Below are 26,435 nucleotides of genomic sequence, written 5' to 3' on the forward strand. Positions count from 1 at the left end.
TCGGTTAGGACCGTAATGATGAAAAATCGCCCATGTCGCTAATAAATGGAATTTCTCGTTTCCCCATCGAAAACGGGCTTGCTCCCCTCGTGATTCATCCGATACGATCAATCAATAAGGGACAGTCGCCCGATGTGGCAATTTTCGGCAGTCGGAGAAACAGAATGGTATTGGTTTTTGGCGCTGTTGAGCGTTTGTCGTGGGACCGGTGGGATTTGATGGGACGAATGCTGGTATTAGGAGCTCGGGTGTGTTTTGATTGAGTGATCGATTGCTTGATTAGTATTTGTTCGGGATGTCGTAAGGAAGAGCTTGGGGTGAGTGAACTGTACACAGAGGGATGAAGCTGAGCTGAGCCAAGATGAGGAGGGAAGTTTGCACGAAATTGTTGCAGAGTGGATAAAACTGTTGCAAGAAACGAGATCGATTGCTCGATGAGAGACGTGTACTAAATTTCAGACAAAACTCTTTAATCACGATTTTTTATTTTTTTCCGGGATTCTATATCAACTAATTTACTTCAGTTTAACTTTGAAACTTCTACACCAACTCACTAATTTCGGGTTTGGAATGTAAAAAGCACTATTCTCTCACAATATCTTGTGAATTGTAGCAGAGTCGGCACAATAAAATAATAGCCCTTCCGAGGTATTGTTCTAATTCAAGACGTCAATTACTGTGAAAGCCTCGTCTCCATTTTATAATCCAAGGTATCTCGTCTTTCTCAAAAATAAGCGGCTGCGTTTTACCCAATACCCACTTATTTCCGTCCTCGGTCACAAAGTAAATTTCCTAAAACATTCTTCGGAACTTCTCATCCCACCTTCTTTATTGTATAAAACCGAATTAAAGGGTATAAAATAACATGGAATTTCGTGTTGCCGCTACCATTAAAGTTCATTTGCCTTGACTTATGTTATTTTAGATTGACATTAAATTTCCCTTTCGTTTGATACGTTTCCTATTTAGGTGTAGTAATGTGATATGTATTGATTGAGCATGTTTTCAACCACTGCTGGGTATAATTAAGCATTGTGCGGAGTTTGAATGGGTGAAGTGGCCGTTTTCTATGCGGTTTGGTTACTAGGAAAATAATTAAAAAGTAATTACGGAAAAAACTTGACACACATTGAATGGAACATATCCATCAAACGGGATAACAAATAATGGAAGGAATTTATACGACTATAAAACCCATAATTCGCAATTAATCCGCCTAATTCGGACCCATGGCCCGTGGGCAAACACGTGCACCACATATACGTTTTCGTCTTCGTCTAGCAGAGGGCGACCGCTAGCGCTCTTTCAGACTTTCAAGTGGTGTTAAATCGATGGAGGTTTGAACTTTGACAAAGTGAACTTAACGGAAAATGAAACAAATGGATGCAAATTTGCCAAAACTAGCTGAAAACTTTTGAAAGTATGCAAGTCTTAGTCCAGAGGAATCTATAGAAATAAAAAGATTAAATTCTGCGTCTGGGTGGAATAAGACAATACGAACAAGACTAAAAATTACTGAAATATTTAGACAGTTGAGCTGAAAAACATTCAAATTACATAAGTATTTCGCCGGCCTCAGGAGAAACCTAAATCTATAACAGTCTGAATTACTTTTCAGGAACATATTTCGTGAAACGTGTGAATATTTTATCGATTTTCTTGCGTCAGTTCGGAATAAAATAATAAGAAAAAAAAGCTGAAAAATGTTACAATCGGGCTGGAAACTTTTAAAAGTGGATCAGTTTTCGCCCTGTTTCAGATGAAATACAATTGAATAGAAATATAATAGATTTTTTAGGGGCATGATTGGTAAAAATCGTTGAAGTGTTCTCGATTATTTAGCATCTGTGTGGAATAAGAGAATAAAAACAAAAATAAATATTTGTGAAATATTTTGACATTTGAACTGAAAACTATTGAAAGTATTTAGGTTTTTCTACATATTTCAGGAGAAATCTAAATCTGTAACAATGCTGAATGATTTTTTGGGAACATATTACGTGAAATGTATGAAACTTTTATCGATTTGCTTGCGTCAGCTTGGAATAAGAGAACAATAAAAATAAAGTGCGGAAAAATTTGACAAACTTTTAAAATTAGTTCAGTTTTTCACCACATTTCAGAAGAAATACAAATCTACAGAAATCTAAAATATTTTTCAGAATCATATTTTGTAAAAATCGTTAAAATGTTCTCCGATTATTTTACATCTGTAGACATAAGAACATATAAATAAATATCACTGAAGTATTTTCGCAGTTGAACTAGAAACTAGTGAACTTATATCAGTTCTTCGCCATGTTTCAAGAGAAATCTAAATCTATAACAGTCTGATTAATTTTTCAGGAACATATTTTATAAAATATATGAAAAATGTATCAACTTTTTTGCTTCAGTTCGGAATAAGAGAATAAGAGAAAAAACATTGCTGAAAAAATTTACATTTAGGCTGAAATCTTTTAAAAGTAGACCAGTTTTCGCCTTGTTTCCGAAGAAATACAGATCTATAGAAACTTAATCCTTTTTTCAGGAACATGATTTGTAAAAAATGTTAAAATGTTCTCTATAATTTTACAACTGTGTGGAAGAAGAGAATAAGAACAAAAATAAATATTACTGGAATATTTTGACATTTGAACTACAAACTATTGAAATTATGATAATTTTTCGACGTATTTCAGGAGAAATCTAAATCTATAACAATCTGAATGGCTATTTAGGAACATATTACGTGAAATGTGTGAAACTTATCGATTTGCTTGCGTTAGCTTGGCATAAGAGAACAATAAAAATTAAGTGCTGAAAAATTTGACAAACTTTTAAAATTAGTTCAGTTTTTCACCACATTTCAGAAGAAATACAAATCTACAGAAATCTAAAACATTTTTCAGGAACATATTTTGTAAAAATCGTTAAAATTTTCTCCGATTATTTTACATCTGTAGAGATAAGAACATATAAATAAATATCACTGAAGTATTTTCACAGTTGAACTAGAAACTAGTGAACTTGTATCAGTTCTTCGCCATGTTTCAAGAGAAATCTAAATCTATAACAGTCTGATTAATTGTTCAGGAACATATTTTATAAAATGTATGAACAATCTATCAACTTTTTTGCTTCAGGTCGAAATAAGAGAATAAGAGAAAAAATATTGCGGAAAAAAATTATATTTAGGCTGAAATCATTTAAAAGTATATCAGTTTTTCGCATTGTTTCAGAAGAAATACAGATCTATAGAAATCTAATTCTTTTTTCAGGAACATGATTTGTAAAAATTGTTAAAATGTTCTCTATTATTTTACAACTGTGTGAAAGAAGAGAATAGGAACAAAAATAAATATTACTGGAATATTTTGACATTTGAACTAAAAACTATTGAAAGTATGATAATTTTTCGACGTATTTCAGGAGAAATCTAAATCTATAACAATCTGAATGGCTGTTCAGCAACATATAATGTGAAATGTGTGAAACTTTTATCGATTTACTTACATCAGCTTGGAATAAGAGAAAAATAAAAATAAAGTGCTGAAAAATTTGACCAACTTTTCAAATTAGTTCAGTTTTTCACCACATTTCAGAAGAAATACAAATCTACAAATATCCAAAATATTTTTCAGGAAACCTATTTTGTAAAAACCTTTAAAATGTTCTCGACTATTTTGCATGTGTGTGAAATAAGAACATGAGAACAAGAATAAAAATTACTGAAATATTTTGACGTTGAGCTGAAAACTAAATCTGTAACAATCTGTATTATTTTTCAGGAACATATTTTGTGACATGTGAGAAAATTTTATAGATTTTCTTGCTCCAGTTCGGAATAAGAGAAAGAGAAAAAAATATACCTGAACAATTTGACAGTTAAGCTGAAAACTTTTGGAAATAGATCAGTTTTTCACCATATTTCAGAAGAAATACAAATTTGTAGAAATCTAAAATATTTTTCAAGAACATATTTTATAAAAATCGTTAAAATATTCTCGATTCTTTTGCATCTGTGTGGAGTAAGAAAATAAAGAACAAGAATAAAAATTACTGAAATATTTTGACAGTTGAGCTGAAAACTAAATCTATAACAATCTGATTTATTTTTGAGGAACATATTTTGTGACATGTGAGAAAATTTTAACGATTTTCTTGCGCCAGTTCGAAATAAGAGAAAGAGAAAAAATATGGCTGAAAAATTGGACAGTTAAGCTGAAAACTTTTAGAAATAGATGAGTTTTTCACCATATTTCAGAAGAAATACAAATCTAAAGAAATCAGAAATATTTTTCAAGAACATATTTTATAAAAATCGTTAAAATGTTCTTGATTATTTTATATCTGTGTGGAATAAGAAAATGAGAACAAGAATAAAAATTACTCAAATATTTTGACAGTTTAGTTGAAAACCAAATCTATAACAATCTGAATTATTTTTCAGGAACATATTTTGTAAAATGTGAGAAAATGTTATCGATTTTCTTGCGCTAATGCGCAATAAGAGAATGAGAAAAAAAGGGTGCTGAAAAATTCGACAGTTAAGCTGAAAACTTTTAGAAATAGATGAGTTTTTCACCATATTTCAGAAGAAATACAAACCTAAAGAAATCAAAAATATTTTTCAAAAAATATACTTTATAAAAATTGTGAAAATATTCTTAGATTATTTTGCATCTGTGTGGAATAAGAACATGAGAAGAAGAATAAAAACTACTGAAATATTTTGACAGTTGAGCTGAAAACCAAATCTATAACAATCTGAATTCTTTTTCAGGAACATAGTTTGTGACATGTGCGAAAATTTTATAGATTTCCTTGCGCCAGTTCTAAATAAGAGAAAGAGATAAAAATATACCTGAAAAATTTGACAGTTAAGCTGAAAACTTTTAGAAATGTATCAGTTTTTCGCCATATTTCACAAGAAATAAAAATTTAAAGAAATCAAAAATATTTTTCACGAACATATTTTATAAAAATCGTTAAAATATTCTCGATTATTTTGCATCTGTGTGGAGTAAGAAAATGAGAAGAAGAATAAAAAATTACTGAAATATTTTAACAGTTGAGCTGAAAACCAAATCTATAGCAAACTGAATTATTTTTCAGGAAGATATTTCGTGACATGTGAGAAAATTTTATAGATTTTCTTGCGCCAGTTCGGAACAAGAGAAAGACATAAAAGTTCGGAACAAGAGAAAGACATAAAAATATACCTGAAAAATTTGACAGTTAATCTGAAAACTTTTAGAAATAGATCAATTTTTACACCATATTTCCGAAGAAATACAAAATTAAATAAATCAAAAATATTTTTCAAGAACATATTTTATAAAAATCGTTAAAATGTTCTTGATTAATTTGCAACTGTGTGAAATAAGAAAATGAGAACAAGAATAAAAATTATTGAAATATTTTGACAGTTGAGCTGAAAACTAAATCTATAACAATCTGAGTTATTTCTCAGAAACCTAAGTTTGCGAGATGTGAGAAAATTTTACCGACTTTCTTGCGCCAGTTCGGAATAAAAGAATGATAAAAAATGTAGCTGAAAAATTTGACAGTTAGGCTGAAAACTCTTAAAAGTAGATCAGTTTTTCGCCCTATTTCAGAAGAAATACAGATCTAAAGAAATCGAAAATATTTTTCAGGAAGATAAGTTGTAAAAAGCGTTAAAATGTTATTAATTATTTTACATATGTGTGGAATAAGAGGATTAGAACAAAAATGAAAATTACTGAAATAGTGTGACATTTGAGCTGATAATTTTTAAGACTTGTTTTAGCCGCGTCTTGGCTGAAATATAGATCTATAGAAATTAGAAATAGCTATATAAATTCATTGATCCATTATTAAACTTTAACACGCTTTCTCATAACAAGACAGGTTGATTAAAAAACAAATTTATTTTAAACCCGCCGTAAAAAATGCCGTTGACACGTTTAGCTTGACTACTAATTGAATGAATGACATGTCTCGTAGGGTCAAATTAAAATGCTTCTATCAAGTCGAATTTAATTAATTCCTTCACTGGTCGCTCTTAGTCATTCTCTGTTATCTTAATCAACGTGGCGACGTAATGTTTCTTGACAAATGATTTTTTTTCCTAGACTATAAAATATGTTGTGACACCGCAACAACAACTGTGTCTTATTTTCATAAATTAGCAAAAAATTGCAAGCTAACCCGTTCCAAGACTACTAGATCTTGTTTCAACCTTTCACCTAAAGTTTCGTAACCGGTCCTTGCCTCCAGACAGATACGAGTAATAATGCATACAATACGTGACAGTCGCGTCCCACTGGCCCTTACTGTCTCGACTAAAAATTCCCATTTCGTTGCTGTGGTAAACGAATCTTTGTTCGATGGAGCGAGACATATATGGAGGCGATAGGATAGAGCGTTGTTGCTAGAAAAATAGACCAAAAACGTCTGATGGAGTCAGGAAATACTCCGTGACACGGATTTTTAAAAGCAGGATATTCGCTAGCTCCATTCGTAAATCAAGCAGTCTAAATACTTTCTTGTTCTTTATTGTTGTCTGGCGAGATTCCTTTACATTTCTGACTCAATAGTTCGAAGGTGAATTAAAGTATAGTCCTGGCAAATAAAAGTGGCATGAAGCTAAATGAAGAGCGGCACACGTTTGTGCCGCTCCTTCGAAAATCTCCACTACTACACATTATCCCCGACGTTATAGACTGCAAATCGCCCGTATCAATCCGGCGTTTTTTCGTCATCGTTGTCATCAACAAACTGCTTCCTTCCCTCTAGAATTTATGTTTTTCCGCATCTGCGCCCAATCCAGCGGCGATTTTGGAAAATCGCGAGACAATTGGCCATCGTTCTTCGATGATGGCGCCGCTGTCTGCCGCGGATCGCTCATATTATTCACTTTATCGCGGGGAATAATGCGGAGTTCTCGCGCCGGAAGGCGATAAATCGAGAGCGCTTTATTAGGATTGCTGGAGCGGATGTTCACGTGCTCGGGGCGAAGAAAAAGTGTAGAATTTGCGATTTTATTAATGCGGAATCGGCGCGTAATTGCCGCATATCGACGCCCGCCTCGAGTATTTCGCGTCTTCGGTTGGTGTATATCAATGCGATCTCCTAAAGCCGATATCAAAAAATCGTTTAGGCCGGGATCGCCCGCCGACAAGGGATAACCGCGCGAATTTACATTTTTGGACGGGAAACTCATGTTTTATGATGTACGCGTGGAGCTGGGGAATAATAAAATAATTCTTGTGAAGTTTTTTCTTTAAATTGAAGAGGAGCAGTATTGACGTGGAATTGACAGGGGTGGAAAGCGCGCAAGTTTTTTAATATAGGAGAGGCGGGTTAGGGTAGGGCTTGTCAAATAGACGGGGGTTGAACTTTGACATCGACGGTTTTCGCAAATTTGGCACGCTGTTAACTCGACGAAAGGTACGACGCCAATAAAAAATGATGTACAGGTGTTTGGAAACTCTGGAAGAAATTCGATAAATAATTCACAACTGGAATTTACAAAACGAAGTTCGATTTAGATTTTAGTGCCAAATATATGGACATGAATGAGACTTCGCATGGTGTTTCAAGTGCGCCTGCTTCTCATCACCCATCAACTTTCATCTTACTAAGTCTCCACACTTGAGACCATCTCGCGAAAAAAGCACCGCAATCGTTACAACCATCATAAAACTTTTAATAAAATATTTAATGCGTCGATGAAACATCCTCCTGTTTTTGCCATAAATCTCCATCCGTAAAAACGCGCCTCCGTCCGACACTAATTGGCGCGATGCAACAAAGCAAATAATTGAGAACATTTTTCAACAAATTCCGAACTTTTTCACTCAATTAACCCGTAATCAAACCGCTCCGCTGCCTGTAATATTTCATAGCGCGCGTCCAATCTCAAAAACAGACAAGATTTAAACTTAGATTAACCCATAAACAGCCTAATCCAACCCACTAGCATCGATTAATTAAACAAAACGGTGCCATTAACGTCACATAAATAACGAAATTAAAAAATCCGTTAGCACCGAATGAATTTATCACGGCCGCACAATGAAGCCGGCAATTTATTTACTTAATAAACTAAATTTTACACTTTTTGCCGCATTCCGGCGCCCAGCGTAAATTTTATTCATTGCCCCCCTGCCGCACGCCTTCGTTAAGCCACTATCGTTATTAGTTTTAGCGCCTGGGGCAAGCCTCAATTATTCAGGGCCGGCTTGGCCCCGCGCAACAGCGAAAACGCCGCCCTCGAATACCCAACCCAGAGTTGTCTCGCCTTTAAGGTCGCCGTCCCCTAATTAGAAAATTGTTTCGCCCATATCTTTCTTAATATTCTAGTTACATAAAAAATTTATTAACAAAAGTTGTACGCAGCAACATTACCTATAAAAATGCTTCTCACAAATTTTTTTTCGTGGGACGCACGGTTACAGAGATACGTCAAAAAAACCATTGAGCCCGAATGACGTTCCCAATCAATCGGGCACAACGATTTTCTTGATTTATCTCCGCAGCCATGAGTGTGACAAAAAATTTGTAAGAACTATTTTTGTAGATAATACCATTCTCTACAACTCTAATTCACAACTCTCTTACGTAGCATTAATAATAAAAAAGTTATAAACCTAAACATTTTAAAATTAGGGGACCAAACGAAGAGGATTCGAAATTCCTGGTTTCCTTTCACATTTTCAAGGTGGTGCTACCAAGAACCGCCACAACATCCAGCGTCCGTTCGACTAACCTTATGCAATACTTCTACATAATAAATAGTTTGCTGTCCCTTAATTTTAAATTTTGTTCACCAATATCTACTTTAATATTCATTATACGTGGAAAAGTGATGCACAAAACTTGTACACAGTAAAATTATCTATAAAAATGCTTCTAACAATTTTTTTGTCAGGAGAACGATTACGAAGATACGTCGAAAAAACCATTGAGCCCGAATGATGTCCCTAATCATTCGGGCACAAGGATTTTCTTGATTTATTTCCGTAACCGTGAGTCTGACAAAAAATTCGTGAACATCATTTTTATAGACAATACCATTCTCTACAACTTTTATTAATGACTTCTTTGCGTAACATTAATAATAAAAAAGTTATGGACCAAAATATTTTTAAATTAGGGGACGATACGGTTAAGATTCGAAATTCCGGGTTTCCTTTCACATTTTCAAGGTGGCGGTACCAAGAACCTCGACGACATCCAGCGTCAGTTCGAACAACCGTATAAGATCAGACGGCAATACTTCTACGTAACATTAGTTCGCCGTCCCCTAATTTTAAAATTATTTCGCCCATATCTTCTTTAATATTCATTGTACGCAGAAAAGTTATTAATAAAAGTTGTACACAGCAATATTATCTATAAAAATTCTCCTGACAATTTTTTCGTCAGAAGAACGATTACGGAGATACGTCAAAAAAACCATTGAGCCCGAATGTCGTCCCTAATCAATCGGGCACAACGATTTTTTTTATTTATCTCCGTAACCATGAACGTCACAAAAAATTTGTAGGAACCATTTTTGTCGACAATACCATTCTCTACAACTTTTATTAACGACTTTTTCTCGTAGCGTCAGTAATAAAAAAGTTATGGACCAAAACATTTTTAAATTAGGGGACGACAAGTCAAAATTCGACACGCCGCCACTCTCGGTACCAAAACCCGCCGCAACCTGTACCTCCCGTCCGAACAAGCCCCAACACGTGTCAAAACGTCCACCGCCCCCCAAACAAGTTCGTTCGTGTTTATCGTCCGCTGAAAAGCAACACATCGCAAACAACCTTCCTGCGATCAGACGGCAATACTTCTCCATAATAAATTAAGGCCTCAATTCCGCGCCGCCTGCCCGCGTTACGACAGCCCTGGGCGCACAGGCGATAAATTTTTAATTTGATGTAGTGCCCCGGCTAATTTAATCGCACAACCCGAGGAAGAACAGAATCGATCAGTGCATTTGCGTGCAAGACATCGGCAAATTGCGATGTTGTTTCTGAGTCGGCGGCGGCGGCGGCGGCGGCGTTATTAGCCCCGCTAGACCGCAATTTATTATAGAAATCTTATTTGGTTGGCGGGCAAGCGCACTAAACGAATTTATCGGCGAAAAGCTCAACTTCCAGCCGTGAGCTTTTTACCGGACTTCCACAATGCACATCGAGACGGCGGGACCTAATGCGGATAATTCAATTCTCAACTTTACGTTTCTACGTTTCCGTCGTGCCGGGTTTACGAAAAGGGAAATACAATCGGCGAAGGTCGTTTCTCTCGGTAGGGGAGGCGGGCCGAAATGGAACACGGGTTCGCGGAGGCCGGAGGAGCTTTTATCGCTGGGTTTTCGGAGTTTTCCTCAATTAGGGGGCTGCAAAATTCGGGAAGTTAAGGAGAGGAGCGAAAGCTAGACTGAAGCCGCTTTATTGCCTATTGTTATGTTTGGACCCACCACTAGACCGGAAATCCCCGGAATTCAGGCAAGGATTCTATCGTTACGGGTACTAAGACCAATGACCCGAAAAATGATCTACACTACTCTGATCTACTTGTGCTAACTACTCTGATTGAAAACGATTGAATTATGATATGAAATCTGTTCCTTCGAAAATCAATTCGTACAAAAACAACCCCCACAACATCGTCCAATATTTCTCGCAACCCATCCCATATATCTCGATGCTCCCTATCTAACGACCCTCCGCCCTAAAGCAAAGAAACTGTCCAGCAAAAGTCGTAATTAAATGCGAAATTCAATTTGCTCTTCCGCTCGTCCATAACCGGTTGTCATTCCACGAACTCGATGGATTTCTTTATTTCGATCAGTTATTTCGGCGATTCCGTGATGATTAGTCGTAAAACCGATTGCGATATTCTTAATTAGAGGCAATTCGGGCCCTTTGGCGCGCCGTTAAAGGGAACGAGTCGACTAATAAACTCGGAATTTGGGAGCACTGAGTGCTCGATTCTTGCGGAGATAATCTCGTAAACGCGACCGCATACTGTTTCCGGAAAGAAGATACGTTTCATGATTCGGTGAGCTTGAGAAAAAACTAGTTAAGGTTTTAATGAAGAATTCGGTTCCCACGAAGAGATTCGAATTAGGCGCAACATAACAACGCTAGTAATTTTTGCAGAACGGTTAGGAACTGGATTCTTGTTATGGTGAATTTTTTTGCTTTCCTGGAGTGTCTTTAACGCTGTGGATTGCGCCTACGCGGGTTAACTGGTGCTAAACACGCATTTATTTTATTTTCTCCGTAACTCTCTAGTATATTTATTCCTAGATAAATTAGCCCGTTTGGCGGGAATAAATACGCGCGTAAAATTATTGCGTAAACTCGTAAAACCTAAAATCGTGGAAATGAGAAAAACCGGGCGCTATTATTAAAATAATCATGTCGAACATTTCTCACCTCGCCCTCGATCACGGTATTTATTTCTCCTGGGGCGAGGGCCTCCACAGGATTGTAAAAATTTACATATGCGTTTCAGGGCTTTCAATCAAAAGCGCTGCAGCTCGATGTATTATATTTCGAAGCGTCTGGTTCAGGTTACAAGCCGGAAAAAATTGGTTGAAGGGTATTTCGAGAGAACTTTCCTAGCCCCGGAAGTGCAGCCCAAAAATCGCGAAAAACCAATGGTACTCCCGTGGAGCACAAATTTCAGTTTTTTAATTTCAAGAATCGCAATTTTTAAAAATCAAAAATTTTAAAAATCGAAATATTGAAAAACCGAAAAATCGAAGATCGAGCAATCAAAACATCAAAAAAATGGAAAAATTGAAAAATTTGGAATTTGAAAACCCGAAATGGCAAGAAATCGAATAAATAAATGGAAAAATCAAAAAATCAATAAACAGAAAACCCAAAAATTTAAAAATTCGAAAAATTGTAAAATAGAAATATCGGAGAACCGAAAAATCGAGGAAATCGAGAAATCTAAATCCAAAAAATTTAATAACTCGGAAAACTGAAAAATCAAAGAATTGAAGAATCGAAATTGTGGAAATTTCAACTACTGAAATATTGAAAAATTGAAACATCAAAAAATCGAAAACTTTAAAAATTAAATATTCTAGAACTTAAAAATGAAAAATCGGTTTACTTTTTCGATGTTTCAATTTTTCGAATTTTAAATTTTCTATTTTTTTTTAATATTTCAATTTTTTAAATTTTAGACAATTCAACTTCACGATTTTTTGATTTCGCGATTTACCGGTGTTCCAATTTCGCGATTTTTCAATTTTTCGAATCTACAATTTTCTTCGATTTTTCAATTTTTCGATGCTTTAGTTTTGGGATTATTCATTATTTCGATCCCATTTGTCGATTTCACGATTTTTTACTTTTTCGGTTTTTCCATTTTTTAATTTTTCAATGTTTCGATGTTTCAATTTTTCGATATTTCAATTTTAGGAGGAGGAGAAATCGAAAAATCGAATCGAAATATAGAGAAAATCCAAAAACTAAAATATGTAACGAAAAATGGAAAAATCGAAGAAAATTGAGAACTCGAAAAGTCGAAAAATCCAAAAACTAGGTATAATAACAAGAAATCGAAGCATTGAAAAGTCAAAAAATCTAAAACTTGAATTGAAAAAACTGATTTACTTTTCCAATTTTTCAATGTTTAAATTTTAGATTTTTTTATTTTTCGAAATTTCGATTTTTAAAATTTTAGATTTTTCGACTAGGATTTTTTTATTTTTCGATTATTTAGTTTCTTGATTTCTCAATTTTTCGATACTCTAGTTTTGGGATTATTCCTTATTTCGATTACGTTTTTCGATTTCTCGATTTTTTACTTTTTCGGATGTTCCATTTTTGGGTTTTTAAATTTTAGATCTTTTAATTTTTCAATTTTTTGATGGTTCAATTTTTCGGTATTACGATTTTAGGGGGAGGAGAAATCGAAAAATCGAATCGAAATATAGAAAAATCTAATCAAAATATAGAAAAATTCTAAAACAAAAATATGTATCGAAAAATGGAAAATCAAAAAGTCGAAAAATCAAAAAATCGAAACCGAAAAATCGAAAATTTAGAAAATACAAAAATTGAAAAATCGAAAAATCTAAACGGTGAAACACTGAAATATCAAGAAATCAAAACATTGAGAAATTAAAAAATCTAACACTTAAATTGAAAAAATCGGTTTACTTTTTCGATTTTTCAATTTTTAAATTTTAGATTTTTTTATTTTTCAAAATTTCGATTTGTCGACTTGGATTTTTTGATTTTACGACGATTCAACTTCTAGATTTTTCAATTTTTCGATACTTTAGTTTTGGGATTATTCATTATTTCGATTCCACTTTTCGATTTCTCGATTTTTTACTTTTCTGATTTTTTAATTTTTCGATTTTTAAATTTTCGATTTTTTAATTTTTCAATTTTTTGATGTTACCATTTTTCAAAATTTCAAATTTGGGAGAAGAAATAAAAAAATTGAATCGAAATACATATCGAAAAATTCCAAAACTAAAATATATACCGAAAAGTGGAAAAAATTAAGAAAACTGGGAAATCGAAAAATTGAAAAATCGAAAAATGAAAAAATCGAATATTTAGAAAATCGAAATATTTTAAAAATCGAGGAATTGAAGAATGCAAATAGTGAAAAATCCAAAAACGAAAATATCGAAAAACTGAAATATCGAAAAACTGAAACCTCAAAAAATAGAAAATTGAAAAATTAAACATCTAAAATTTAAGAACGAAGAATACTATACTTTTTCAATTTTTGAATTTTAAATGTTTTTATTTTTCGACTTTTCGACTACGATTTTTAGATTTTTCGATCCTTTATTTTGGGATTACACATTATTTCGATTCCATTTTTCGATTTCGCGATTTTTTACTTCTTTTGTTTTTTAATTTTCCAACTGAAAAATGAAAAGTTCGAAAAATCGAAAACCCTAAAAATAGAAAAATTGAAGTCGAAAGGGCGAAAATTCGAAATATCGAAGTCGAAAAATCGAACTTCAACTAATCTAAACATTTAAATATCAAAAACCTAAAAAATCAAAAAGTTAAAAAATTGGTGAATCGAAAAATAGAGAAATCGAAATATTTAAAAATTTATAAAATCGAATAAAAATTGAAGAATGGAAAATTGAAAAATCCCGAAACTGAATCATCAGTAAATTGAGAAACGAAAAATTGAAAACCTGAAAATCGGAAAATTGATAAATTGAAAAATTAAAAAGCTGAAACGTTGAAAAATCGAAAAACCGAGAAATCGAAAAACCGAGAAATCGAAAAATAAAAACATCGAAAAAATGAAAAACTTAAACATCGAGGAACGAAACACAAAAAGATCGAAAAATCAATAAGTTTAAAGGTCAAAAAATAGCCCAAAATCGAAAAATCGTATCATAGAAATCTAAAAATCGAAAAATTCAAAAACTGACAAATCGAAAAAGTTAAAAACCGGAAAGTTGAAAAAAACATAAAAACTGTAAAAATCAGAAAACTGAAAAAGCGAAAAATCTAAAACCAAAAAGTCGAAAAAAACATTGAAGAAATGAAAAATCCAGAAATCGAAAACTGGAGAATTTAAAAAATCGAAGAGTCGAAATTTTGAAAAATCCCAAAACTGAAATATCGAAAAATTGAAAAATCCCGAAACGGAAAGATCGAGAAATCGAAAAGTCAAAAAATCGAATTCGAAAGGTCAAAAAGTAAAAAAACTTGAAAAATCCAGAAACCCACAAATCTAGAAATCAAGATATCAAAAAACTGAAAAATTTAAAAAAACTAAAACTTAAAAATTGAAAAATCGATCTACTTTTTCGATTTTTAAATTTTAGATTTTTTGACGTTCCAATATTTTGAGTTTTTGATGTTGCAGTTTTCAATTCATCAATTGTTCAAGTTTTCGATTTTGCAAGTTTTTGGTATTTTAATTCTTCGACTTTTCGACTTCGATTTTTTGATTTTTCGATTTCTGAATTTAGTGTTTTCAATTTCGAGATTTCTCAATTTTTCGATTCTTCAATTTTCTTCCATTTTTCAATTTTTCGATAGTTTAGTTTTGGGATTTTTCAATATTTCGATTTTTTGATGTTTCAATTTCTAAATATGTCAGTTTTGGGAGAAGAAGAAGAAATCGAAAAATCGAATCAAAATGTTGAAAAATCCAAAACTGAAACATAAGTAAACTGAGAAAGCGATAAATTAAAAAATCGGGAAATCGAAAAACCAAAAAATCAAAAAATCTAAAAATTGAAGAATCAAAATAGTGACAAATCCCAAAACCGAAATATCGAAAGTTTGAAATGTCAAAAAATCAAAAATTGAAAACTTAAAAGACCTAAAACCAAAAATTGATTTTCTTTTTCAACTTTTCAGTTCTTTGATTTTTAAATTTTAGATTTTTTAATTTTCAATATTTCGTTTTTTAATGTTTCAGTTTTTCCATATTTCAGTTCTTCATTTCTGCAATTTTTCAAGTTTTTGATATTCAAATTTTTCGATTTTTTCAATTTTCGAAGTTTTTGGTACTTCAATTTTTTGATTTTTTTAATTTTCGATTCTTCAATTTTTCAATTTTTTGATACTTTAGTTTTGAGATTTTTCAATATTTCGATTTTTTGGTATTTCAATTTCTATATATTTCAGTTTTGGGAGAAGAAGAAATCGAAAAATTGAATCAACATATTGAAAAATCCAAAACTAAAAATTGAAAATTCGAAAAAAAATTGAAGAATCGAAAAATTGAAAACTCGAACAATTGGAAAATCCCAAAACTGAAACACCGGTAAACTAAAAAAGCGAAAAATTAAAAAATCGGAAAATCGAAAAACCAAAACTCTAAAAATTGAAGAACCAAAACAATGACAAATCCCAAAACTGAAATATCGAAAATTTGAAATGTCAAAAAATCAAAAATTGAAACCTTAAAAAACTTAAAACCAAAAATTACTTTTCTTTTTCGACTTTTCAGTTCTTCGATTTTTAAATTTTAGATTTTTTAATTTTCAGTATTTCGTTTTTTGATGTTTCAGTTTTTCCATATTTCAGTTCTTCATTTCTGCAATTTTTCAAGTTTTTGATATTTCAATTTTTCGATTTTTTCAATTTTCGAAGTTTTTGGTATTTCAATTTTTCGATTTTTTTAATTTTCGATTCTTCAATTTTCTTCAATTTTTCAATTTTTGGTACTTTAGTTTTGGGATTTTTAATTATTTCGATTTTTTGGTATTTCAATTTCTATATATTTCAGTTTTGGGAGAAGAAGAAATCGAAAAATTGAATCAACATATTGAAAAATCCAAAACTAAAAATTGAAAATTCGAAAAAAAAATGAAGAATCGAAAAATTGAAAACTCGAACAATTGGAAAATCCCAAAACTGAAACACCGGTAAACTAAAAAAGCGAAAAATTAAAAAATCGGAAAATCGAAAAAGCAACACTCTAAGAATTGAAGAACCAAAATAATGACAAAAAAAAACTTAAAGAACTTAAAACCAAAAATTGATTTTCTTTTTCGACTTTTCAGTTCTTCGATTTTTAAATTTTAGATTTTTTAGTTTTCAGTATTTCGTTTTTTGATGTTTCAGTTTTTCCATATTTCAGGTCTTCATTTCTGCAATTTTTCAAATTTTTGAAATTTCAGTTTTTCGATTGTTTTAATTTTCGATTTTTCGACTTCGATTTTTTGTGTCAGTTTAACATTTTTCAATGTTTCCGTCCTTCAATTTTTCGATACTTTGGTGTTAGGATTTTTCAATTTTTCGATTCAATTTTTCGATTTCTCGCTTTTTTACTTTTTTGATTTTTCAATTTTTCGACTTTTAGGTAAATTTTGGATTTTTTAATGCTTCAATTTTTTGATGTTTTAGCCTTTCAATATTTAAATTTTGGGAGAAGGAGGAAGAGACATCGAAAAATCGAATCGAAAAATTGTTATATATCTACGGTTTTGGTTTTTTCCGCAAAAATTTCGATGTCTAGGATAAAAATTCAATACGGTTTCATAAACCACAAGTTCAGGGGACTACGTTACTTTTAACACTTAACTAACATTTTTTTATTAGACAAAATTGTAAGATGACGCAAATTCCTGGGGAGGCGCCATGAACGGATAAATTATGCAAAAATAACATTCAGACAGACAAACATGAAAGTCGCCAGTCGCCCGATGGACTCGCCCACAATCCTTCATCCGCTCGCAAACTAAAATCCAGTGAACCCTGCCAGGTCATAATTCTCCCAAACCCACCCGTCGATTATTTTTCTAACCCCCCTCGCGCCGCTCCCGCCCCAAACAAACAAAACCCCGAAGAATAATAGAGAAATAACGAAATTAGATAATGACTCGCATCGTGATAATTTTAGACCCGCCGGTTATTCCTACCGGCCCGAACTGTTTATTTTAATCAGAACGCGCCCAATATAAATCGCGTTAATTTCGAGGAGTTAAGCCGCAATCCCATCCGATTAGAAAATTATAATTGGCCATAAAATCCCGGTATCTCTTTGATTCCTGGCCCGAGAGACGTCCGATAAATTGGCCTTTTAATTCGGCCGTAAAGAATATTTCAATTGGGACATAAATAAACGCGCGTAATTGAAACTGATACCGTCTCAAATTTGAATTCATGGACACGATGCACATGTGGTAATTAACGACCCTGATGGGATGTGAGCCCATCGCAGCTCCAACAATAATTAAAAACGCCAAGACAATAAAACTTTTCCGCCGAGTAATGAATATTTAAAGCGTCACAGAGGATCGTCGCTCGTTTTAATTAGGATGGCGACGAGGACACACAGAAGTCAATTCCATAAAATGAATAATGTTTGCGCTTAAATTTGTTTTTAAAATTAAAAGTGCGCGAGTTCCGGGAAATGGGGCGAAGCCGGACTGCGCGGTTGGGTTGGCGATGGGAAAGTGGAGTACCTTGACGTATATAGCAGTTTTAAGAGTGTGGACACACTGACAGCGATGTCAAGTTAGAAAGAAACACTAGATGTGGTGGTCCTTTGCTACCCTTGAGAAGGTATATCATTTGCCAACATCAGTATTATCTTATCAAATACTAGCCCCACCCACCCACCCTCTATTTTCTTAGAGGATATGTCATCTGCCAAAATCGGTCTTATCTTAGCAAGTACTAGCCCCACCCACCCGCCCTCTATTTTCTTGGAAGGTATGTCCTTTGCTAACATCAGTATTATCTTATCAAATATTAGCCCCGCCCACCCGCCCTCTATTTTCTTGGAAGGTATGTGATTTGCCAAAATCAGTCTTATCTTATCAAATACTAGCCCCGCCCACCCGCCCTCTATTTTCGTGGAAGGTATGTGATTTGCCAAAATCAGTCTTATATTGGCAAGTACTAGCCCCGCCCACCCCCCTCTTCTGATTCTAACGACTAATTTTATTTCTGTTCAGTACAAGATCATTCATTTCATTCAGTTCGGATAAAATCAATCACTGAAAAAGAGACAGGGTGGGTGGGCGGGGCTAATTATGTTCTTCTGTAGACTGGGAATGGAATCTCATAATAGAGTCTAGGATGTGAAAAAAGTAAAAAAAAGCGCTAATCTTAACTTTTTTTGTTATACTATTCGCTATAAAATATATTTCATTATTCATCCACTTGACCTGACTTGACCTAACGCGATCTGACCTCTCATTGCTCCAAATAAACAATTTTTAAACATTTCTGTAAATTTTAAAAAATTATAAATTACATTGTTGAAACAATTGTATTTCGTAAAACAAAAATTAATAATAATTTCTTTTTTATTCTCAAAATTTTTATACCGAGCTATTTTGCCGAAACTGTAAAAGCCGCTATATTTCAATTAGCGATTTTGGAAGAACGGTAAGATTTTCCGAAGAAACGAAGATGAAAATGACTTCTGGATATCGAAATCTACAAAAACATGTCTTTAACTAATTTTCGGAAGCAGTTGAAAAATGATCGAAAATGATAAAAATACCAAAATCAGTCTTATCCACTCAAATACTAGCCCCACCCATCCGCCCTCTGTTGTCTTGGAAGGTATGCCATTTGCCAACATCAATATTTCTTATCAAATACTAGCCGCGCCCACCCGCCCTCTATTTTCTTGGAAAGTATGTGATTTGCCAAAATCAGTCTTATCTTATCAAATACTAGCCCCGCCCACCCGACCTCTATTTCTTGGAAGGTATGTTATTTGCCAAAATCAGTTTTATCTTGGCAAGTACTAGCCCCGCCCTCCCCCCCCTCTTCCCATTCTAACGACTAATTTTATTTCTGTTCACTATAAAATCATTCATTTCATTCAGTTCGGATAAAATCAATCACCGAAAAGAAAAAAAAGCCAAAACTAAAATATGTATCGAAAAATGGAAAAATCGAAGAAAATTGAGAAATCGGAAAATTGAAAAATCGAAGTCCAAATGTTTAAAAATCGGAAAAATCGAAGTCGAAAAATCCAAATTTAAAAAATAGAAATATTGAAACATCAAAAATTGAAAAGTTGGAGAATTGCAAAATTGAAAAATCGAGAAATTGACACATAATTTCGAAATATTTAAAAACTGAAAAATCGAACAAAACTTGAAGTGTGGAAAATTGAAAAATCCCATCAGTAAATTGAGAAAAGGAAAACTGAAAACCTGAAAATCGGAAAATTGAAAAATCGAAAAGTTGAAAAATTGAAAAACCGAGAAATTGAAACATCAAAAAAACATCGAAAAAGTGAAAAGCTTAAACATCTAGAAACGAAATATAAAAAGATCGAGAAATCGAGAAATCGAGAAGTCCAAAAGTTAAGGAGCTGAAAAATAAAAAAAAAAATGAGAAATCAAAATAGCCCAAATTCTAAAAATGGAATCTTCGGAATCTAAAAATTGAAAACTGGCAAGTCAAAAAAGTTAAAAACCGGAAAATTGAAAACTCAAAAATTTAAAAATCGTAAAAATCAGAAGACTGAAAAACCGAAAAATCTAAAACCGAGAAGTCGAAGAAAACATAGAAGAAGTGAAAAATCAAGAAGTCAAAAAATCCAAGAATGGAAATATTTAAAACTGAAATTCCGAAAAATTGAAAAATCGAAGAAAATTAAAGCAAAAAAAAATTGATAAATCTATAACTGTCATTGAAATTGCCGTAGCAATGGCACTTGTGATTTCGCAAACCCAATTTGAAATTACTCCCTTAGCAAGTACTAGCCCCGCCCACCCGCCCTCTATTTTCTTGGAAGGTATGTGATTTGCCAAAGTCAGTACTATCTTATCAAATACTAGTCCCGCCCACCCGCCCTCTATTTTCTTGGAAGGTATGTGATTTGCCAAAATCAGTCTTATCTTGGCAAGTACTAGCCCCGCCCACCTCCCCCCTCTTCTCATTCTAACGTGACTAATTTTATTTCTGTTCCGTATAAGGAGACAGGGTGGGTGGGCGGGGCTAATTATGTTCTTCTGTCGAGTGGGAGTGGAAACTAATAATTGAATCTAGAATGTGAAAAAAGTAAAAACAAGCGCTAATTGTAACTTTTTTTGTTATACAATTTGTTTTAAAATTTATTTCTTATTTCATGCATCAGGTCAAAAAATTGAAACTAGTTGAAAAAATGATGATGAAATATATACTTACTATATTTTAATCAGACATGACAAATAAATATTTCCATGATCAACTCTAATTTTAAAACTTTTTGATCACTCGTCATTTAAAAAACATAAGCAACCGGAAAAAATGATTTTCGAAAAGTCAAAAAACCGAAAAATAGAAAAACTGAAAAATCAAAAATTTTTTAAAAGTTGAAAAATTTTAAAATCGAAATCCGAAAAATACAGAAATCGACAAACTAAGGAAACTAAAAGTTAAAAAATCGAAAATCAGAGAAATCCAGAAACCAAAAAGTTCCCAAAATTGATATTTTGAAGAATTATTGAGTCTCCCGTTTCCGTCTGTCTGTCTGTTTGTGTGTCTAGTGTCTGTATTCATTTTTAGTATACCGGATGCCGCGCGTTTGATTCCAAACTTGGTCTTTCGTTTTTCTTTTTTTCTCTTTTTTTTTTGTGTTATAACAAATTTTTTATTGATGAATTTACTCGACTTTCTCGGGAGCCCTAAATGTCTTTTTTTTAATGTGAAACCTCGGGGTTTTTCTAAAAATTGAAATATTCAAAAGTTGGAAAATCGAAAAATTGAAAATGAAAACTCGAATAGTTCACAAAATCAAAAATCGTTTTTCCTTTTTATTTAATTTTACAATTTTTCAATATCAGCATATTTAATTTTTTCGTTTTCTTTCGTTATTTCGGTTTCATAGTTTCTCGTTTTTGCAACTTTAATTTTTTTAATTTTTCAATTACTCGATTTCGAAATTTTTTAATTTTTCAATTTACAATTTTCCTGTGTTGCAAATTTTCCATATTACAATTTTACATTCTCTAATTTTCCTGTTTCTCAATTTTCAAATGATTGATTTTTCAGTTTTTTGTTTCTTCAATTTTTCAAGTTCTTGAATTTTGTGTTTCATTTGCCCGATTTTTAATCGTCAGTTTCTCGATTTTGTATCATAATTTCTTGAATTTTTCGATATTATGTACAATGTTTCCTTTTTCGATTTTTGATTTCTCAATTTTTAATTTTTCAATTTTTCCAGTTTTCAATGTTTCGGTTTTATAATTTTTGGTTTGATCAAATTTAATTTTTTCATTTCTCAATTTCTTCACATCTAACTTTTTCAGTTTTTCGTTTTCTAAAATTGAAACATTCAAAAGTTGAAAAATCGAAAAATTGAAAAATTGAAAATGAAAAGTCGAAGAGTTTACAAAATCAAATCCTCTTGATTTTTATTTTTCATTTGCCGGATTTTTAAATCTTCATTTTCTCGAATGTGTCATAATTTTTTGTTTTTGTAGGTTTAATTTTTTCAATTTTTCAATTTCACGAGTTCCAAATTTTTCGGATTTTTGGTTTCCTAATTTTTAATTTTTTGATTTTCCAATTTTTTGTTTCCCCAATTTTTCAGGTTTTTGATTTATACTTTTCTTTTTATTCAAATTTTCAATTTTTGGACTTCTTATTTATCCGATTATCCGATTTCTCAATTTTCAATGTTTCTATTTTACAACTAATCAAATAAATTTTTTCAATTTTGCAAAAATTTTCTAAATTCTTAATTGTTCGGTTTTTCAAATTTTCGTTCCATGCATTGTTCAAGTTCTTGATTCCCAATTTTCATATTTTTCAAAGTTTTCATTTCATACTTCTTCGTTTTCCAATTTTTGATATTTCAATTTTCCAAGTTGTCAATTTTTCCATTTTTTGATGCAAATAGTTGAAAAATCGAAAAATTAAAAATCGAAAAACTAAAGGATTGGAAAAAACGAAAATCTCAAAAAACGAAAAATTGGACAAGCGAAAAATGGCAACATGTAAAACTTTCTCGGGGGCTTCAAATGTCTTTTTTTAAGAACGTAAAACCTTCTCGAGGGTCACAACTGTCCTTTTTAAAAAACCAAAACATCGGTTAGTCGAAAAATTAAGAAATCAAAAAATTTGAAACATTAAAATATCGAAAAGCTGAAAAATTAAAAACTCTAAAACTTACAAATTGAAAAATCGATTTACTTTTTCGATTTTTAAACTTTGATTTTTTTGATTTTTCAATATTTTGATTTTTTGATGTTTCAGTTTTTCAATTTCTCAAGTTTTTGATTTTTCGACTTTACGATTTTTCAGTTTTTCGATTCTTCAATTTTTCAATACTTTAGTTTTGGAATTTGTGAATATTTCGATTCTTTGATTTTCCAATTTTTAAATATGTATTTCGATTTTGGGAGAAGATCTCGAAAAATCGAATCAAAATATTGAAAAATCCAAAACTAAAATATCGAAAAATTTAAAATTCGAAAAAAAATTGAAGAATCGAAAAATTGGAAACTCGAACAATTGTAGAATCCCAAAACTGAAACATCGGTAAACTAAAAAATCTAAAAAATGAATAATCAAAATAGTGACAAATCCCAAAACTGAAATATCGAAAATTTGAAATGTCAAAAAATCAAAAATTGAAAACGTAAAAAACCTAAAACCAAAAATTGATTTTCTTTTTCGACTTTCCAGTTCTTCGATTTTTAAATTTTAGATTTTTTAATTTACAGTTTTCGTTTCTTGAATTTTTCGATACTATGTACAATTTTTCATTTTTCGGGTTTTTGGTTTCCCAATTTTTAATTTTTTCATTTTCCAATTTTTTAATAATCAATTTCTCGATTTTCCAATTTTTAAATTATTCAATTTTTCAATTTTTCTTATTTACCCGATTATCCGATTTCTTAATTTTCAATGTTTCTATTTTACAAATATTTAAATAAGTTTTTTCAATTTTGCAAAAATTTTCGTTTTCCCATTTTTGATAATTCAATTTTCCAAGTTGTCAATTTTTTCATTTTTTGATGCGAATAGTTGAAAAATCGAAAAATTAAAAAACGTAAAACTGAAGGATTGGAAAAAACGAAAATCTCAAATAAACAAAAATTGGAAAATCGAAAAATGGCAACATGTAAAACTTTCTCGGGGGCTTCAAATGTCTTTTTTTAAGAACGTAAAACCTTCTCGAGGGTCCCAACTATCTTTTTTTAAAAATGTAATATTTTTTTCTTCTGGATTAATAATTTTAAACGGACCTTTGTCTTTAAAATCTTGAGGTTTAAAATGTTTGGGTACAGTTTTTTAGTGTCCACACTCTTAAAACCGACATAAACATCAAAACAAAATCCGGTTTAGAGAAAATTTTTGAGGGTTAGAAGTTCAACAACCCACTCCAGCTTCGCCCTAAACTGTGTCAACAAAACTAAAACTACCACTTACCGCCCTTTTCCGCATTGGTAATGGTGACCCAGAAGTCGATGGTCTTCTCCGGTCCCAGCTCCTCGTAGTCCCACTTCTTCTTGACCCTCACCGCTCCATTCGGGTCCACCGTCACCCACGGATTCTCGTCCCGGATCTTGAAAGTCTCCCGATCCGTCTCCTTCTCCAACTGAAACACAATCCTGCCTTCCGTGTCCCCGTCCGACTCCGTAAACTCGATCCTCTTGGTGGGTCTAACCGCCCTCGTCACTCTCCTTTTCCCCCTGTGCAACTCCCGCTCCGCCAGCTTCTGCAGGTCCAAATCCAACTCCACCTTCGACGACTCCGGCGGCTTGAATTTGAACAAAACCTGCGCTGGTCTCGGAGAAGTCCGGCTCGGGGTTCGTATATCATGAGCTTCCACCACGAGTTCCAACTCCACTTCTTCTGAAGGTTCCTCGCTCAAAAGGAGATCTCCGGTTTGGGGGACAATCACTAGGAAGTTCGTCGGTGTTGCCATCTTGTAGGCGATCTTGTCGCCGTCGGCGTCGGTGGCTTCCACCTTCCCGATGGAGGAGAAGCGTTTCCAGGAGGTAGTGACGTTGTCGCCTTCGAGGGAGTCGTCTCCGACGACGAAGCGGTACACCTTTTGGCTGAAGACGGGACTGTTGTCGTTCTCGTCGTCGACTTCGACGACGAGGTTGGTCACGGCTTTGTTGACTCCGATTGGGTCACTGGCTTGTATTGTCAAGACGTATCTGCTGGCTTCTTCGCGGTCGAGGACTTGAGCGGTGACGAGGTTCACTCCGGCTTGGTTGTCGCTGACCTAAAAAAGGGCGGGTCAGTGTTTGCGGGCACACCCACACCAGGAACCAATCTCCTGTAACCACAGAAGACTGGTGCCCGGTTCGAGCGCCGTGTGCCCACAAACAACCCTTCGCCCTACTAACCGTAACGTTCTGGAGGACGTCCCCCGTAACACTGTGCTTGAGCTCGAAAGCCTGGGCCGCGTTGCCCCCGATAATGCTGTAGGTGATGGGCACGGTGGTGAGTCCGCTCGCGGCCTGGAGCACCGGCAGCCCCTCGACCTTCGTCCCGGCGGGGGAGTTCTCGGCGACGCGCCCCTGCACCTCGTCACTGTCCGATTTGAAACTGAGCATGTTCCGCCTGTCCAGCACGTACAATTGCAACATGTGGGTCTTGGTGGCGTTGCCTTCGTCCTCCAAGACCAACAGGTCGATCGGTCTGTTCACCAGCGGACTCACGTCCGACACGGTCATTATCGAACCGTCCTCTAACATCGTGAAAAACTGCGAGAAGCCCGAGTCGAGCAGCCGGTAGTTGACGCCGCTGTTGTACTTCTTCACGCTGTAGCCCGGGTGGGCGTCGTGGGGGATCACGGACACGGATAAGGTGGAGGCTATCCACATCGACACCAACAACGCCAGCGAGGTGGCTCCCATCGCCACGGAGGTGGCTTCCATCGTGCTGCGCCGCATCTCACCGCCACATCGGATTTAAGGCCCTGGAAGAGGAAAGAAAAGAATGAACTTCCCTAGCTCCTCAAATGCAGCCCAAAAAATCCCCCTTCTTTGAAAAATTAAACATTTATTTTGCAATTTTTGTTTTCTTATAACCTCGATAAGTATAAACTAATGGCGCAAATTCTAAAGGGACACAGTCCATTCAAGTGCGGACTATGAATGCATATACTCCTATAACGGGTGATCAAAAAGTTTTAGATTAGAATTGGCCATGAAATTTTTTGTCATTTTTGACATTTGCATTTTAATCAAGGACATGACAAATATTTCCATGGCCAACTAAAAACTTTTTAATCACTCGTTATTTGAAACAGATAACCAACGAGAAAAAAGTCGAAAAATTTGAAAAATCTAAATTCGAAAAGTCGAAAAATATGAAATTAAAAAAGTCAAAAAATACAAAAATCTACAAACCGAGAAATCTAAAAGTTAAAAAATCGACAAACTGAAAATTCCAGAAATTGAAAATTTTCCAAAATTGAAATTTTGAAGAATCCAGATATCGGTAAGTCGAAAAAAGTTAAAAGTAGAAAAACCGAAATGAAGAGCCCAAAACGTTGAAAAATCGAAAATGAAAAATTTAAAAAATAGAAAAATTAAATAATAAAAAAAATTGGAAAATCGAAAAATGGCAAAATGTTAAACTTTCTCGGGGGATTCAAATGTCTTTTTTTAAGAACATAAAACCTTCTCGAGGGTCACAACTGTCTTTTTTAAAAAACGGTTAGTCGAAAAATTAAGAAATCAAAAAATTTGAAACACTAAAATATCGAAAAGCTGACAAATTAAAAACTCTAAAACTTAGAAATTGAAAAGTCCATTTACTTTTTCGATTTTTAAACTTTAAATTTTTTGATTTTTCAATATTTTGATTTTTTGATGCTTCAGTTTTTCAATTTTTCAAGTTTTTGATTTCGACTTTACGATTTTTCAATTTTCTTCCATTTTTCAATACTTTAGTTTTGGAATTATTGAATATTTTGATTTTTTGATTTTCCAATTTTTAAATATTTCAATTTTGGGAGAAGAAATCGAAAAATCGAATCAAAATATTGACAAATCCAAAACTAAATATCGAAAAATTGAA

The 26,435-nt window shown here is 33.3% G+C and overlaps 1 pseudogene; it reads right to left on the reverse strand.

Moving 5' to 3' along the window:
- The window catches only part of LOC135133719 (neural-cadherin-like), a 221,691-nt pseudogene that overhangs the window by 157,072 nt on the left and 38,184 nt on the right, over positions 1-26,435 (reverse strand).

Source organism: Zophobas morio, unplaced genomic scaffold, assembly GCF_036711695.1.
Source record: "Zophobas morio isolate AGI-343-1 ecotype UQ-CSIRO unplaced genomic scaffold, CSIRO_AGI_Zmor_V1 ptg000022l, whole genome shotgun sequence".
Classification (NCBI taxonomy): domain Eukaryota; kingdom Metazoa; phylum Arthropoda; class Insecta; order Coleoptera; family Tenebrionidae; genus Zophobas; species Zophobas morio.